The sequence below is a fragment of the Macaca fascicularis genome, chromosome 18 (genome assembly GCF_037993035.2).
Source record: "Macaca fascicularis isolate 582-1 chromosome 18, T2T-MFA8v1.1".
Lineage (NCBI taxonomy): Eukaryota > Metazoa > Chordata > Mammalia > Primates > Cercopithecidae > Macaca > Macaca fascicularis.
Genome location: NC_088392.1, coordinates 17,842,921 through 17,856,767, shown reverse-complemented (window position 1 = coordinate 17,856,767; position 13,847 = coordinate 17,842,921). Strand labels below are relative to the sequence as shown.

At 48.3% G+C, this 13,847-nt stretch overlaps 1 long non-coding RNA gene across 1 annotated transcript; it reads left to right on the top strand.

Annotated features, from left to right (window-relative positions):
- Window positions 1–10,118: 10,118 nt before the first annotated feature.
- Window positions 10,119–12,077, top strand: LOC135968216 (uncharacterized). Its single transcript, XR_010582809.1, has 2 exons — window positions 10,119–10,515; window positions 11,276–12,077. It is a non-coding gene; the product is annotated as an uncharacterized lncRNA (long non-coding RNA).
- The last annotated feature ends 1,770 nt before the right edge of the window (window positions 12,078–13,847 follow it).

Genomic DNA, 13,847 nt, shown 5'->3' with positions numbered 1-13,847 from the left:
ATCTCCTATACCACTGGCAAGTATAGCAGAGAAGCTGTGTTTCCGCTTTTGTTTCCGCTTTTTAAGACAGTAGAAGTGATGACAGCTGGTTCCTGTGATGAGCCTGATTTTCCTTGGGAAATCGACATGCAGAAATATTAAGATGTATAACCAGAATCATATAGTTTTGCTGGGAGAGAAGTCTGTCTTCAACATCCATCTAATTTCCAATTCCCCTTTCTCCACGGTTAAAAAAAGCGAAACCCAAAGCATCTGTTGACATGTTTTGGACCTCATAGGATAACACCTGAGAGTCCCCTCACCACTGGCACTGCAGGGGAGAGAAGAATTCCATTTGATCATGTGAACATTCATCAAAGGGTATTTTGAGTTCATTCCTGACATGGTATCAGAAGATAGAATTTCAGGCCGGGCACGGTGGCTCATGCCTGTAATCCCAGCACTTAGGGAGGCCGAGGCAGGTGGATCACCTGAGGTCAGGAGTTCGAGACCAGTCTGGCCAACATACTGAAATCCCGTCTCTACTAAAAATACAAAAATTAGCCAGGTGCGGTGGTGCATGCCTGTAATTCCAGCTACTCGGGAGGCTGAGGCTGGAGAGTTGCTTGAACCCAGGAGGCGGAGGTTACAATGAGCCGAGATCACGCCACTGCATTCCAGCCTGGGTGATAGAGACTCTGTCACACACACACACAAAATTATTATTATTATTATACTTTAAGTTCTAGGGTACATGTGCACAATGTGCAGGTTTGTTGCATATGTATACATGTGCCATGTTGGTGTGCTGCACCCATTAACTCGTCATTTACATTAGGTATTTCCCCTAATGCTGTCCCTCCCCCTGCCCCCCACCCCACAATGGACCCTGGTGTGTGATGTTCCCCACCCTGTGTCCAAGTGTTCTCATTGTTCAATTCCCATCTCTGAGTGAGAACATGAGGTGTTTGGTTTTCTGTCCTTGTGACAGTTTGCTCAGAATGATGGTTTCTAGCTTTATCCATGTCCCTGCAAAGGACGTGAACTCATCCTAAAAACAGATAGAATTTCTATAAAGTGTGGATTTCTGGTATCTGCCTAACCTAACTCTCCAGCAATCAAATTAGGTCATGTATTTGAAGTAATTTAAATGCTAAATACTAAATACATGTAAATATTGTCATTGCTACAAATGAAGGAACTAAGGGGGGTCTGAAAGAAAATAATGGGGAATGCAGCAAAAGCACCTTTTTAAGCCAGGTATGGTACTGTGGGCCTGAAGTTAGTCCCGGCGACTCGGGAGTCTGAGGCTGGAGGATCACTTGAGCCCACGAGTTCAAGGCCAGCCCGGGCAACACAGCAAGCCCCGCCCCGTCTCTTTAAAAAAAAGAAAAAAGTACCTTTTTAAAAATGGGAAACTCTTAAGGCATTATTGAAGTTGTTACAGAAGGAAGAGCACTGGTAATGATGGAGAAAATGGGCTTCTCTCGTTTGTTGCATTTCATTTTCCTTTGCATCTCTGACTCACACTGTACAAACTAGTCTATGGAAACTCTTATTTCACTATCGTCATTTATCTGTTGTGAACTGATTCTTATTGCTGTGTATTTGAAAGACGGCTCTAAGGTGGTTTTTTTTCCCCCTAAGCCTCACCCCACTCAGCACCAAAATTACAACAAAGTTCCGACCTAGTACAGCGAATCTATTGCTCTGCTCAGTAAATGAATGTAGGAATCACATCCAGCAGACAAAGCTTTGGGCTGGTGATGGAAAGCACACGCCACCGCTCACACCCACCTGCTTCACTGTGTCCGTTCATTCAGCGTGTTTAGGAAACACCAGTAAAGAGCTGGTTACCTTGCGTGACTGTGCCTCACCAGCACGGGGCCTTGAGAAAATGGCTTGGTGTGGAGGTGGCTGTGCTAACCTCATGAGGGTGTGAGCCAGCATGAGGATGGCCTAAAGCCCACACGAATGGCAGAAGCCAGTGTGGAGGCCCCCTACATTGTCCTGTTCCTTCTGGAAAACTAAGGTTGAACACTGCCGAGGAAATGGGCAGATGGGTCCCCAAGACGGCCGTCCGTTTTCTGGGGTGTGTGATAGAAAGCAGGAGGCTATGCTGTCCCCAGCGCTGATGTGAGTACCCATAAACAAGCACGGCATTTCTCGAACTTCGGTTCATTAGTCCCTTCATTTTATGCGCAGGCAGAAACACAGTGTTCTTCCATCCTGTTCAGAGGGGGAGGCAACAGAACACTTGGAGAATTTTCTTCCATCTGCTCGTGACTGGAATTACTCTGATTGTCATTCCTCCGCTTTTCTAAGGACAAGGAAGGAAAACTGCCTGCACTGAAATCACAAGTACTTTCTTGTCATTCGGTTTCTTAGGTCGTATTCCATTCTGGTAAGCTGGCACTTTCCCCTAATTACCAATCTTACCTATTGAGAGAAAGTTGAAATGGCAACGAAGATGGTTTTCCCAAATGCTACACCTCCAGATGTTGACTTTTCTTGAACTCATTTATAAGTTATTTGCTTTTCTGAGTTTTCAAGAAAACTGCTCCACAATTAACATTCAAAGGTTCTTAAACTAGTTTTCACTAATAGAAATTGCCCTGTAAGCCAGGAATAAATCAAGCACAAAAAGTAAATGTCTTTTATTTGCCTTATGATCTATAATACTGTTTAAGAACTACTCAAATATGCCTCCTCCTAGAGCATTTCAGATGGTTAAAAATGGCTTCTTTAAATGTGTCACATCACTGCACACTCTACAAGCCACAAGTCATACTTCTTCCTTATGAACAGCAATATACTGAAACCACCATCCCTCACAAGTTAAGCCCATTAGGATTTTTTTCCTAAAAACGTCAGCAGACATGCGTCACAATGTCGCCTGTGTGTGTCGTTTGCAAATAAGGATGTAAAGTTTTGTGAGTCCTCCAGTTTTCAAATTTACATGTTGTTATATTCCTTAGATTCCGGTGTGTTGGGTGTGTATTCTGTCACTATTCCTGGGACATTTCCTAAAGGACGATGGGGCATGGGGGGAGAGAAAGGACAGTGGATGGACATGGCCAAGAACAGCAGGTTGACCAGAGAGGAGAGGGCTGTTTCCTTTCCATTCTGTTCTAGCCTCAGCATCACACAGCAGAGGCCCTCTCAAGAGTTGACCTCAGACCCATTTCTAGGCAGAATATACACCGTGCCGTTCTGCTGAGTTGCTGTTGTGTTTATTCCTGCTGGCGCTCCAAAGATAGAGGCTCCTTGGTGCCCCTTCCTAAACTGGTGAGCACCTCCATGAATAAGTGGAGCACTCACTCTGGGCAGAGTGCAGTGGGAGAGGCTCCCAGAGATGGATAATAAAACCACAGTTTAAAAGATGACAGTGTACTGGGGAGACTTTGAACCAACAAACACAGTGGAGTGAGAGAGTGGGGTGGGGAGGGCCAAACCCGGCACATACTGCTAATGGCCAACCCTGAGCTCCAAAGGGCCTCCAAACCCCAGCCCTGCAGTGTGACCCCTGAGAACCGGCTCAGTAGGAAGTTCTTACTGTCCAGCGGTAACCTCCAGGCTCTCCCGTCTGCTGGCCTTCTGAAGGATAATACTTCCCATCACCAGTGAACGAAGAAGGGCAAGTGTCCACGTCCCGCGAGCTGCTCCTCCCTGCCACCCAGACAGGCTCGTTCTTGGGCGGAGCGCCCTTAGCCATCGCGCGGCGCCCAAGAGGCTCTGCAGAGAATGAGCCCCCTCCACGTGTGCGGAGTGCCCACGACACAGGAGCAGATAAGAGCGGCCCTGCGCTGCACTTACAGTCACTAAGACTCAAACTCGGGGCACTGAGGGGGAGCAGGGCCAATGCTGCTGTGTGCTGTGCACCGAACACCATGGAAACCATTTCCCAACTGCTTGTCTTGAATGAGCAGGTTTGATTTTGATCAACTTTCAGTCGGACACGCGTGGGGAAGGTGGATACCGTCGGCCGTCCCTCCTTCCCATCCAGCACGCTTCCCTCCTGGCTGCCTCTGCTGCAGGAACCCTTACCCTGCTCTGTGCACCCCCCTTTCTAGCACCCTGAGAACGGGCCACATGCCCATTAGCAATGGGGGCAGAAGGCCCTGGCATGTTAAGTGAAGACGGGATGGAGGACACCTGGGGCTGAGCAAGCCCCTCCGGGAGTCTGAGTGGCCTCCGCTTTAGCCATGCTTTTGCTAGAAGCAGCCTTAGGATCTCCAGGGGCTTATCCTTGACATGGGCCCAGCCTCCTGCCGTCTTCTTCTGCCTAGGGCCATGGAGGTGGGTGCTGTCCACAGACTTCCAGCCTCAGTCCCCACTGAGTCCCAGGGCTGCTCAGCCACCCTTGCACTTGTCCCTTCCACACCTCACAGGCACCATTTACACCCCTGTTCTCAAGCCTCCTTCGAGGAAACAGAGGCCCTGCCCTTCCCTGCACTCCCCTGTCTGGGAGAAAGTGTTCATCCTCTGACTACCTCCCCCTGCCTCTTTCTGACACTTCTGCAACCTGTAATTAGTGCAGGATTCATCTCGTTTACAAAAATAAAAATAAAACCTTCTCACACGTACCTTAGTCCGGCCTAGCTCTTCCCACTTCCCGCTTCCCAGGCAGGCACCGTCCCCGCCCGCGGCTCTCCAGGCTTTGCCGTGCGCTCCTTCAGCCACCGCTGTGGTCTCCCCACAGACACCGACGCCTTCAGGGACCTCAGGGACCTGTTTCAGCCTTTGGCAGCGGCGTGGGCCTGTCCCATCCCTCTTGTTTCACCAGCTTTTGTTTGACCTTTGGTCTGACTTGGAGCTGCTGCTTCGACGCCTCATTTTCCAGGCTCTCCCTGCCTGATCCTGAAGGGCTAGGGAGCCCTTCCCTTCACCTCTGCTTCACATTAGCGGTGCTTCCTGGGCCACTGGGTCACTCCCAGGGCTCCAGCCAGGCCCATCCTCCTTCTGGACACTCCCCTCCCCTTGGGCACCACAAACCCAGGGACACAGAGCCCCTCGCCTCCAGCAAGGTTGGTGCCGGGAAGTGGCCCCCACACCACTGGCCAACCTCCAGGCTCCACCCGCTTCATCCCCATCTCCCCATCATCTGTCGCCAAGTCCTGTCAACTCTACTTCCCAAACACCCCCATGAGTGCCTCATGTCATCTCTCCCCTACATTTACTATGGGTTTTATTGGGACGCTCAGTTATCTCCCAGGGTTTTGGAACAGATTCCTGGTGCTTCTCCAAGCCTCTGTCGCCTTTATTTCTTTTCCCTCAGGTCTTGTCCTCCACATGACTGCCCAAGAAACCTTCCTAAAACACTGATCCCATCATGTTTTTCTCCCACCTAAATCTCTGAGTTGCTGCTTCTCACATCCAAGTAAAAATGCAAATCTTCAGTATAGCATGAAAGACTACCCCAATTTGACCCTGGGTGATATGGTTTGCATCTGTGTCCCCAGCAAATCTCATGCGGAATTGTAATCCTGTGTGTTGGAGGTGGGGCCTGGTGAGGGGTGACTGGATCCTGGGGGCGCAGTTCTCATAGCACCATCCCCTGGTGCTGTTCTCATGAAAGTGAGGGAGTGGGCTGTGGTGAGAGCTGGTCGTTTAAGTGTGTAGCACTTTCCCCCTCTTTATTTTCCTGCTCTGGCCATGTAAGACGCACCTGCTTCCCCTTTGCCTTCCACCGTAACTGTTTCTTGAGGCCTCCCCAGAAGCAGAAGCCACTGTGCTTCCCATACAGCCTGCAAAACCGTGAGCCAAAGAAAGCTCTTTTCTTTATAAAGTACCCAGTCTCAGGTATTTCTTGAAAACAGTGAGAGAACAGACTAATCTACCTGGCCTCCTTCCCACCATCAGCACTCTCCCCAGCCAGGGCACCCAACTTGTCCCAGTTCCCCCAGGACTTTGAGGATTTCAGCCCTGAAGGTCTGACACCCACCAAGTTGGCTGCTCGCCCTGTCACCCCCACCATGCCCTGCTCCTGCTGTCCCAAAGCGTGCACGGGTCCCACGGGAGCATCTCCTTCATGCTGCTGCTTGTTTGCAGTTTTTCCTCCAGTGCTGCTGCTCTCTCTCTTCTTTTTTATCGTTCACTTTTATCTCCATCAAAGTATACATGTAAATTGTTTTAAAAGCCCAATAGTTGAGTGGGCCTGGAAAGAGAAGCATCTCTCCCTCCCTCCCTCTCTCGTCCTCCCTGGCTCCCAGTCCTCCAGGGCAGCCTCTTTCAGCTGTTCTTGTGCAGTTCACCCCAACCAGAAAGGCTTTGATCACCAGCTCTTCATTTTTTTGTTTTCCTGCTTATTACCTTCCCTCTATGAGGATTTTGTGCTCTCACCCGCCTCGTCCCAGGCACACACATCCTTTTCTCCTGTCCTCCTGACATTGTTAAGTCATATTTTGATAGATCAATGATCAGTGTTTGTATCATTGTGAATATGTAAATATCCGTGGCTGAGCCAGGTAGTGCATTTTGATTCTATCTCCTTTTCTGTACAGGTTTTTATTTGTTTTGGAGTTAATACTTGCCTGTTTTTTGTTTGTTTGTTTGTTTTTGCTCTCTTGATTTTCTATGTAATTTTCACTTATCCCCTGACCTCTCCATCAGAAGTATAAATATGTTCAAACACATTCAATAATCTATGAATTAAATTATTCCTCTTTTTCTTTCTTTCTTCTTCTTTTTTTTTAAGATGGAGTCTCACGCTGTCACCCTGGCTGGATGCAGTGGCACAATCTCGGCTCACTGCAATCTCCCCCTCCCAGGTTCAAGAGATTCTCGTGCTTCAGCCTCCCGAATAGCTGGGATTATAGGCACATGGCATCATGCCCGGCTAATTTCTGTATTTCTGGTAGAGATGGGGTTTTATCATGTTGGCCAGACTGGTCTCGAGCTCCTGACTTCAGGTGATCCGCCCGTCTCGCCTCCCAAAGTGCTGGGATTACAGGCGTGAGCCACCACGCCTGGATGGATTATTCCTCTTTTTGTTAGTGACATCCCTCTGGCACCTCTGTCTCCCTGTCCAGTCTAGCCTTTTCCTCCCCAGGATTGCTACTAAGCTGTCATCCTTGTGCTTCCCTTCTCACTTCCTGGGAATTTTCTTTGCCCATCTCCTTTACTGGATCGCCTGTCCCTGCATTTGTATTTTATTCTTTCTTGGTGTACCCCTTCATTTTACCAGGAAACAATCTCCAGTAACTTCCTTAGAAAATATGCGTAGGAAGTCAATTTCATGAGCCCCTATCTGTCTGAAGGTATCTTTGTTTCCCCCTAACACTTGACGGATGTGTGGTTGAGCGTAGAATTCTGGCTGGAACTCTTTTCCTTCAAAAATTTCACAGCACTGCTTCCTGCTTCCACTGATGAGTCTGAGACTGATACAATGATTGTGTTTCGGTAAAACTTTATCTGCACAACTATGTGTTGTGTTCCAACAAAACTTTATTATTTACATGTTCTCTACAGCTGCTTTTGTGTTACAGTGGCAGAACTGAGTAGCTGGGACAGAGGCTGTAAGGCCCACAATGTCTGTCCCACTATGTCTAAAATATTTACTATCTGGCCATTTACAGAAAAAGTTTATCAACCCCTGTCCTATCGAGATATTTATAGCTCACATTGGACTACTATGGATAATCCTCAAGCTTTCTTATCTTTATGTCCCTTTTGTCTTTCTGAGAGATAACCTTACTTTATCTTCCAAATCACTTTAAAAATCTCTTCTATCATATTTTAATTTCCAAGTGCTTTTTACAGTTCTCTGAATCTTTTTTCCTAGCATCCTGTCTTTCCTGTATGAGGATATTAACTGGAATAGGTGTTTTGGGTTTTGCTCCTTGAATTGTCTCTGTTTCTGTTTGTTTTGGTCCCTGGCTTGCCCTGGGGGCTGTCCTCAGGTGGCCGGTGCTCCTGGGCTGCCAGTGCACACTGAATGAAGAGCATGGCACCAGAACACTGCCGGCCCCTTGTGCCCCGGTGGGGCGTGCCCACAGGAGGGTCTGTGCGTGGAGGGGCGGCCTAGTTTCCTCGGGGCCTGCCCCTGTTGTTAGTGCCTATCCACCTTTTCTTTTGAGCCAGCAGGAGCCCTCTAATGTGTCTCCTGGGGAGGTGGGTAAGGGTGGGATATTTATTTTGGCTGTTCGCCTACTTTCAGCAGGGAGAACCGACCCACTAAGCACCTCCTCTATTCCAGACACCATTCCAGCCCCTAAGGTTAGTGGGAAGGAGGTCAGAGAAGGCCAGTGGCTTCAGGCAGCACCTCCCGATGGAGAAGATGGACCAGGAATAAATATACTTTTTAAAATTAACACGATTATATTTCAGATTGCAAAAAAAGATATGAGGGAAATAGAAGAGGCTAAGTGATCAAGAGTGATATCCGACCTAAGACCTGGCTGAAAAGAAGTCAGATGAGGATCTGGAGGAAGGGAAGGAATTTCAAGCAGAGGCGACTGCAGTGACCTTTGCAAGGGCCAGGAAGCAAGGGCCGGGACGCTCTGGGGGAGTGGGCCAAAAAAGAGCGTCCCTCTCTCCTCGCCCCAGCATCTGACCAAGAGCAGAACAGGGCAGAGAAATAAGCAGAAGAGGGCGACAAGATTGCGTGTGTGTCTTAAGGCTGGCCATGGAGGCTGCGCCCTGTGAGTGGGCTAATGACTGCGAGCCTGATTCAGTCAGACTTGCCCCCGCAGCCAGAGAGCGCCCCCTGCAGGGGGCCCGGGCTCCCGAAGCAGGGAAGGTGGGCTGCGCGTGCGCAGTTCATCCTGCCGGCCTGAGGCCATGCAGGGAGGTCCTCCTGGCTGCAAACTGGGCGCGCTCAGGGACCCCGGGGAGGGTGGCGTGGCTGGAGCTCAGTGATGCAGGGGAAGATTGTGTGAGATGGAGGCCAAGGCCAGGGAACATTAGTGAACACGATGCTCTGAATATGAGGAGAAATAGGGATTTCTAACCTGGCAGCCGGGCTGCAGATGAGCGGATGGAAAGTTAAGAGGAAACATCAGGAATACAGGGGATTCTGGCCAACGACACGACAGAATTCTTGCCGAAGGCAGGCCAGGTGAGAAGATGTCAGGACTGAGCCGGCATGGGGTCTCACGCCTGTAATCCCAGTACTTTGTAATCAAGGATCACTTGAGGCCAGGCGTTTGAGACCAGCCTGGGCAAAAAAGTGAGACCCCGTCTCTACCCTCCCGCGACCCTCACAAAAAAAAAAAAAAAAAAGCTGGGCGCGGTACTTGAGCCCAGGAGGTCGAGGCTGCAGTGAGCCATGATCACGACACTGCACTCCACCGTGGGTTACAAGGCAAGATCCTGTCTCCCAAAGTAAAAAAAATTGAGTTGTCGTGCAGAACCCCTGTTAACTCCAGTAGGGATGGTGCCGTGTCCAAGAGGCTGAGGAACAGACCTGAAGCCAGTTAAGGAGACATAGGGTTTACTGGGGACTCACATACAGGGCTGTCCAGGAGCCCCAAGCTGGACAGGAAGATGGCTCTCATATGTAAGAAGCATGTAGGTTATATTCCTTTTTCACTTAGCAACCTCTACCTGGCAACCTCCACCTAGCAACCTTCATTTAACCCAAAACAAAGGGCCTTAATCCCCTGTACCGCCTGCCATTCCAAGGGATGGGCCAGGGGGCTGGACATCCTTCAGAGATGAGTGAATCTCCGGGCGGCCACTCCTGGATTCCTTAGCTCAGAACTGCGAACACACATTCCTTAAGACCATCGAGGCATTCTCAGGGTGTGCTTGAGTTGTTGCTGTTAGGTGCATCTGCCCTACAGGGTGGGGAGGAGGAATTTGATCAAACATCAGGAGTGGTCAGAACAAGGGCGAAACATTTGCTGCTAAACCTGCCTGCCTGCATTCTTGCTAAAACTGGACTAAATGGGCCAAGGTCAGGGATTTGTCAGAAAGAGGACTTGGCAGCCTGACTCAAGTTTGGTCAAAGGAGAGAGCCTTTGTCACTGTGACCCCAACAGTGGGAATTTGGACAACCCCCTTGAACTCATGCACCTTTGTCTGTGAAGGGAGCTTTGGATGCAGGGACTTGGAGTCATTTCCAGCCCTGTTACTCATGCTTCCAGGACACCACTGTTCCCCAGGGCACAGCCCCAGGGATGGCCACCCGTAGGTTCATCCCCCGGAGCTTGAGCTTAGGGAGAGGAGAGCAGCCCTCTGCTGCACGCTGCACGGAACTGTCTGCTTCAGTGCTGAGGAAGCCAGCACTTTGGGTAGTTTGGGACCTTTTCATTCTAGATGGATGTGACTTGGCAAAATTTAGCTTAAAATGAAAAGAAAGAGGGCTTTAGTGGTGTGTGTGTCTGTGTGTGTGTGTCTGTGTGTGTGTGTGTCTAGATCTTTTGCTAGTGACGGAATTATGGCATCACTGTCCCAGTGAAGTCCAGGGAAAAGGAGACTCTCCAGGAGAGCAAGTGGGAGGGAGATTGCTCTGTATGTTGGGGAGGATCCAAGATGTCACAATTCAGATTACAGAGCATGCTTGGAGAGGTCTCCAGTTCATTACCGTGGAAGGTAAGACCTGTTAAACACGGCGCAGTTTATGGGGGGGAACTGCCTTTCGATAGAAAGAGGAAATGTGACCCGGAGGTGAGGCTTGAGCACAAACCATATTTGGGGAGGTTGCAATATCTTCCATTCCCTTCCTGGGAGCGGATTTGAAAGGGAAGCCGGGGATTTACAGCCAGCCCTCTAGAAGGTAGTGAACAGGTTTTGGAAAACTATTTGGGACCCCATTTAGGTTATCACTGTTCTACATTTGGTCAAGATTGTTTGTTTAAATCCTTGAAAAGTTTTTTTTTTTTTTTTTTTTCGTTTCAAGATTTTAAGTGGGCACTCCTCATCTTGTAAGATTCTTGGGAGCGTGACCTTGCCTTACTAACTTATCTCGGGGGCTCCCTCTGTGCCTGGCACATTACAAGCTTCCAGCATAATTGTATGTATAAAAGAATGCATCAGCTTTGCGAACAACGTGACCCCATTATTTTTCATTGGCACCCTTCTTATTTAGCACCAGATATGACTAACCATCTTTACACAGGCACTGGAAATGGAACAAAGCCTTATTTGCCCCAGAAGCTACAGACACAGTTAAAAATATAACCAAGAGTGCTTTTTCCCAACTATAAAATAATGCACACAGAAAAGCTGGAAAAGATAGAAACATTCAGGAAGAAAAAAAGACGGCTCCTGACCTGAGTCTAGAGATAAACCTATTACCATTGTTTAATTTTTGTCCAGCTTTTTTTTTCTTTCTTTCTTTTTTTTTTTTCAGATGGAATCTTGCTCTGTCGCCCAAGCTGGAGTGCAGTGGTGCAATCTCGGCTCACTGCAAGCTCTGACTCCCAGGTTCACGCCATTCTCCTGCCTCAGCCTCCCGAGTAGCTGGGACTACAGGCGCCCGCCACCACGCCCAACTAATTTTTTGTATTTTTAGTTGAGACGGGGTTTCACTATGTTAGCTAGGATGGTCTCGATCTCCTGACCTCCGGATCCACCTGTCTTGGCCTCCCAAAGTGCTGGGATTACAGGCCTGAGCCACCGCGCCCGTCCAGCTTTTTTGCTAAGCACCATTTTAAAATAATTGTGATTATGCTGTATTTTATATCCTTTTTGAAATTTCGTTGTGCATCTTCCCTTGTTCTTAAAAATTCTTAATATTCCCAAATTCACCTAACAGAATTGCTATGTATTCAAGCGTATTAATAATGCATTTATATGGTTTTCAGCTTTTTGCTATTGTAAATAACACTTCGTTGAACATTGATAGGGTTTAACTGTGTTCCCACCCAAAATCTCATATTGATTTGTAATTCCCATAATCCTCACCTGTCATGGGAGGGACCAGGTGGAGGTAATTGAATCACGGGGGTGATTTCCCCCGTGCTGTTCTCGTGATAGTGAGTGAGTTCTCACGAGATCTGATAGTTTTATAAGCGTCTGGCTTTTCCCCTGCTGGCGCTTATTCTCGCTCTTGCTGCCATGGGAGGTGGTGCCTTCTGCCGTGATTGTAAGTTTCTTGAGGCTTCCCCAGCCATGTGGAACTGTGAGTCAATTAAACCTGTTTTCTTTATAAATTATCCAGTCTAGGGTATTTCTTCATAGCAGCGTGAAAACAGACTCATAAACATCTTTGCCATTATCTTTTTTCTTTTTTTGAAACAGAGTCTCACTCTGTCACCCAGGCTAGAGTGCAGTGGCACAATCGCAGCTCACTGCAACTTCTCTCTCTGGGGTTCAAGCGATTCTTGCGTCTCAGTCTCCTGAGTAGATGGGATTACAGGTGTGCACCACCATGCCCAGCTCATTTTTGTATTTTTAGTAGAGACGGGGTTTTGTCATATTAGCCAGGCTGGTCTTGAACTAGCCTCAAGTGATCTGCACACCCGCCCCACCAAAGTGCTGGGATTGCAGGTGTGAGCCACCGTGCCCGGCCCCCTTTGCTATTATCTTGATTAGAGGTTATGAACAATTGGAGCAGGAGGTAGAGAGCTGGGGCTGTTCCTTTCTACAGCATAGAAGAAGTAGCTTTGGATTTTAGGTGAGGGTGGGTGCAGCCCCTATAACACTGGTGAAGGGTGGGTGGGCCCAGGGCAGTGGGGCAAGAGTGGAGGAGAGTGCTGAGGTCAAAGCACCTACCACAAACGGAAGTGTAATGTAAATTTTTTTTCCTTTTGGAAGAAAAAAGTTGAGTGAAGAGAAAATTCTGGTGTAGCATTGGATGATTTTTAAAGGGTTAAACAGCTCAGCTTTGGGAAGGAAAATCAACATTTTGTTCTTACCCTTTGCAAATGCTCCTTTAGTGGCTGGTGATGGATAGCAGGTTTCGATGACCTGGTTTATGGACTCTTTAATCTAGTAGCTGCAAGTTCATGGTAAGATGTAAAATGTTAAGATGAGTTCCGCATAGGTGGTACTTTGCAAAACATAGGACGCTGGTGTTCTCCTTGAACTCAGCTTGGCATATTTTGTTGCTCAAGCATTTCACAGTCTATTAGAGTGAACGTCATTTAAAAAAATTATAGGTGCCAAGGGTTCTGGAGCAGACAGCTCTGAGTTCAAATCCTGGTGCTTCCCTAATTACTAGGTGACTGCTGTGGTCTGAATCTTTGTGTCCCGTCTAAAATTCGTATGTTGAAATCTGATCACCAATGTAATGGTATTTTGAGGTGGGGACCTTTGGGAGGTGATCAGTTATGACAGATCTGCCCTTATGAATGGGATTAGTGCCCTTATAAAAGAGGCGCAAGGGAACTGCCTTGCCTCTTCCAATGTGTGAGGACACAGGAAAGGTGCCATCTCTGAACCAGAAAAGTGGGACCTCACCAGATACCGAATCTGCTGACGCCCAGCCTCCAGAACTGTGAGCAATAAATTTCTGTTGTTTCTGGGCCATCCAGTATGTTAAGGTACTTTTGTGGAAACAGCCCCGAGTCAGCGATCTCGGCAGTGTAACCTCCCAGTGCTTTGGTGACTTTATCTGTAAACTGGGATTCACAATACACCGTCATCAATTCAGTGAAACAGTGTACCTGATGTCATTAGCACAGGCCTGGCCTGCGGAAAGGCTTAATTTCAAAGTGTCTCACATGCACAGAAAGGAGAACAGCCACCCAGCTCAGGAACAGAGACCGCTTCACAGAGGGCCACATTCTCCAGTGGTTCTTGGGGATGTTTGGGAAGTGGCCCATGGAGAAGTGGGGTAATGGCACCCCCGCCAGGGAACAGGTGTTTCAGGCATGTGAAGTGTGGATGCTAGCAAGAAGTTCAAGTTCTCAGCCCTGATTCCTAACGGCTTCTACTGGATGATTTTGCATTTTTTACATCTTCCTAGGTCACATGTAAGA